This window comes from Genypterus blacodes, unplaced genomic scaffold, assembly GCF_046128005.1.
Source record: "Genypterus blacodes isolate CSIRO-AG114 ecotype Tasmania unplaced genomic scaffold, CSIRO-AGI_Gbla_v1 ptg000158l_1, whole genome shotgun sequence".
Classification (NCBI taxonomy): Eukaryota; Metazoa; Chordata; class Actinopteri; order Ophidiiformes; family Ophidiidae; genus Genypterus; species Genypterus blacodes.
Genome location: NW_027466959.1, coordinates 1591414 through 1595082, shown reverse-complemented (window position 1 = coordinate 1595082; position 3669 = coordinate 1591414).

The window sequence follows — 3669 nt, the reverse complement described above, 5'->3', positions numbered from 1 at the left end:
GAGCCGTTGTCGGCGCCGTCCAGCTTGGCCTCGATTTTCTCCGTATGAGCGAGGACCAGGCCTCTGACCACGGGGTCCAGACCCTCAGGCTTTCGGACACGGGATTACGCCTGGAAGAGGTCACAGTCGGTGGCTCGGACATTAAGCTGTTTTGTGACGTATCCACGGGCCATCCTCGGCCGTTGGTCCCTGCGAACTGGCGCCGGCCGGTGTTTGACGCGGTGCACGGGTTGTCGCACCCCGGCAGGAAATCGTCTGTGAAGTTGGTTTCCCAGAAGTTCGTGTGGCAGGGTTTAAAGAAAGACGTGAAGACCTGGGTCGACGCGTGTGTGGCCTGTCAGCGGGCTAAGGTGCACCGACATACTCGAGCCCCTTTGGAGCCTTTTGCTGTTCCGGAGAGAAGGTTCGACCACGTCAACGTTGACCTTGTGGGTCCACTGCCCCCGTCCCACGGTTTCACCTACCTTTTTACGATGGTGGACAGGACGACCCGCTGGCCTGAGGCCGTTCCCCTCTCCTCGACAGCAGCCGCGGATGTGGCTCGAGCATTCATCGGCACGTGGGTCGCACGTTTCGGGACCCCGTCAGACCTCTCTTCTGACCGTGGCTCCCAGTTTACTTCGGAGCTCTGGAACGCGGTCGCTGAAGGTTTGGGGGTTCAGCTGCACCGCACTACTGCCTATCACCCCCAGGCTAATGGTTTGTGTGAACGCTTCCATCGATCCATGAAGGCGGCCCTGCGAGCCAGTTTGAAGGACGGTAACTGGGTGGACAGGCTTCCGTGGGTGATGCTCGGCCTCAGGTGTGCCCCGAAGGAGGACCTACAGTCCTCGTCGGCGGAGCTCGTTTACGGCCAGGCTCTCCGCGTTCCTGGGGATTTCTTACCGGACGCCACGGTCCCCTGGTCTGCGGCAAGGCAACGCTCCTCCCTGTTGGAGGCCGCTGAGACATTTACCCCTATCCCTACTTCGCAGCATGGCATCCCTGCTTTCCGTGTGCCCCCCGGCCTGGGTTCGGCGGATTTTGTGTTCGTCCGCCACGACGCACACCGTGGTCCCCTACGCCCCCCTTACGACGGCCCGTTCAGGGTTTTGCGACACGGAGACAAAAGCCTGGTGGTGGACGTTGGCGGCCGGCCGGAGAAGGTTTCGGTCAATAGGGTCAAGCCTGCTCACGTCGATGTTTCCAGACCCTTGGAGTTGGCTCAGCCCCCGCGCCGGGGCCGCCCCCCTTTGCCTCGCCCCCTGGCCCCTGGCGGGGGACTTCCTGCCCCGGGGGCTGCCGCTGCCCCATCTGCTGCCCTCGTTCCTACCTCGGCCCCTGCCGTCGTCTCTCGTCGGGGCCGGATTGTTGTCCCTCCTCGGCGCTGGGGTTTTGACTGTGGGTGAATTCTGGGGGGGCTTGTGTGGTGATTATACATAATTCCCCCTCGGACTATGGTGTGGGTAGGTGTGTTCCCCACGGTGGTTAAAAGGGCACGGACTTCCGGTCCGCGGGTTGTTGTTTTGCTGTATTGATGGTACGAGACGATTGAATCCGCATGTCGATAAAGTGTACGTTAAAACTCAATACGCCGCCTCCGACTCCCGTCCTTCGGCACTACAGTGTGTACATTACACATTAGAGTCTTCCATCTCTCTCTCTCTCTCTCTCTCTCTCTCTCTCTCTCTACCTTCTTCTTAGCTTTTGTTCTCTTTCTGTCTCTTGTCACTCTTTTCTGTCTCACACTCTTTCTGCTTCTCTTCTACCTTTTCATACTTTTTAGCGTTCCATTTCGTCTCTATCTCTCCCCTCCTGTCTCCTCTCTGTCTTTCCTCTTCTCACTCCCTCTCAGTCCTTCCTTCTTTACTTACCTTTTGTGAAACACTTCCGTTCCGTCTGATTGAATCTGTCCAGGTGGTCCTTCGTCCACCGTCGCCCACACTGTCTCTTTCTGTCTCCAGCCTCTCCGTCCTCTTCTTCCTTTTCCACCTTCTCTCCTCCTTCCTCTCCTTAAACTCCTTGGCGGTCTGGCTTCTCCGTAGATGTGTCTCTTACTACAATATCAGGAGCAACGGCTTACTTACTAAATACTAACTAGAATCTAGTTAGATTGGTGCAGGACATGTATGAGAGCTGCAGGACGGTGGTGAGGTGAGGTGCTGTAGGTGCGACAGAGGAGTTCAACGTGGAGGTGGGACTGCATCAAGGATCAGACATGAGACCCTTCTTGTTTGCTATGGTGATGGACAGATTGACAGAGGAAGTCAGGCAGGAATCTCCATGGACCATGATGTTTGCAGATGACATTGTGATCTGTAGTGAGAGCAGGGAGCAGGTGGAGGAAAATCTGGAGAGGTGGAGGTACGCACCGGAAAGAAGAGGGATGAAGATGAGCCGCAGTAAGACAGAGTACATGTGTGTGAAGGAGAGGCACACAAGTGGAACAGTGAGGTTACAGGGAGAAAAGATCAAGAAGGTGGAGGATTTGAAGTACCTAAGGTCAACAGTCCAGAGCAACAGAGAGTGGAAAAGAGGTGAAGAAACGTGTGCAAGCAGGTTGGAACGGGTGGAGAAAAGTGTCAGGAGTGATGTGTGACAAAAGAGTCTCAGCAAGAATGAGAGGAAACGTGGACAAGACAGTGGTGAGACCAGAGATGCTGTACGGTTTGGAGACAGAGGCACTGAGGAAGACACAGGAGGAAGAGGTAGAGGTAGCAGAAATGAAAATGTTGAGGTTCTCTTTGGGAGTGACGAGGATGGATAGGATCAGGAATGAGTACATAAGAGGGACGACTGAGATGGTTTGGACATGTACAGAGGAGGGAGAGGGAACCTATTGGGAAAAGGATGCTAAGGTGGGAACAACCAGGAAGGAGGCCTAGAGGAAGACTGAAGAGGAGATATATGGATGTAGTGAAGGAGGATATGAGGTTAGCTGGTGTAAGAGGAGAGGATGCAGAGGATAGGGGTGGATGGAGACGGATGACTTGCTGTGGTGACCCCTGAAGGAAGCAGCCGGAAGGAAAAGAAGAACGGCAGGGGAACTAGTGTAAGAGAGGCTGTGCGCTATTCTGTCCACTAGATGTCAGTAGAGTGTCTCTAGTAAAGTAAAGATGCAGCGTCATCGTGTTGTCATGGTGATCGTCCCACATATTTGGGTACCTGTGATTCCGTCAGTTCACCACAAGGGGGCGATATGTTACCCACCTCAGGGACAAAAGACGTAAACGTGAATTTCCGCCACAGCGATCTAATCTTTTATTTACACGGACTTAAATATACAAGTTTTAAAGAGACAATGATAAAACCAGAAATCATTTGTTCAAAATTAAATAAAAACTTCCTTTGCCGTTGTTATTTGTAACGTGATTGTGAAAAATCTACTTCATGATAAATTGAGATTTAGTCAGAAATCAGTTTTAAACGTTTTCAATAAAATAATAAGCAGTGTGTCATAGGGACCAGTCTTCACTAAATAACTGAAATGTTCTTTGATTTATGTGCACACCCTTTAAATTAACAATTTGAGTTATCAGATGTGGAACAGGAAAAAACAAAACTGTCATATTCACAATTAAATACTGAGAATGTGCAAAGAAAACACTCAAAATAAAGCAATTGGTCAACATGATACTACTTTATTATTATTATAATTATTATTATTATTACTTTTAAAAATCGGCATAT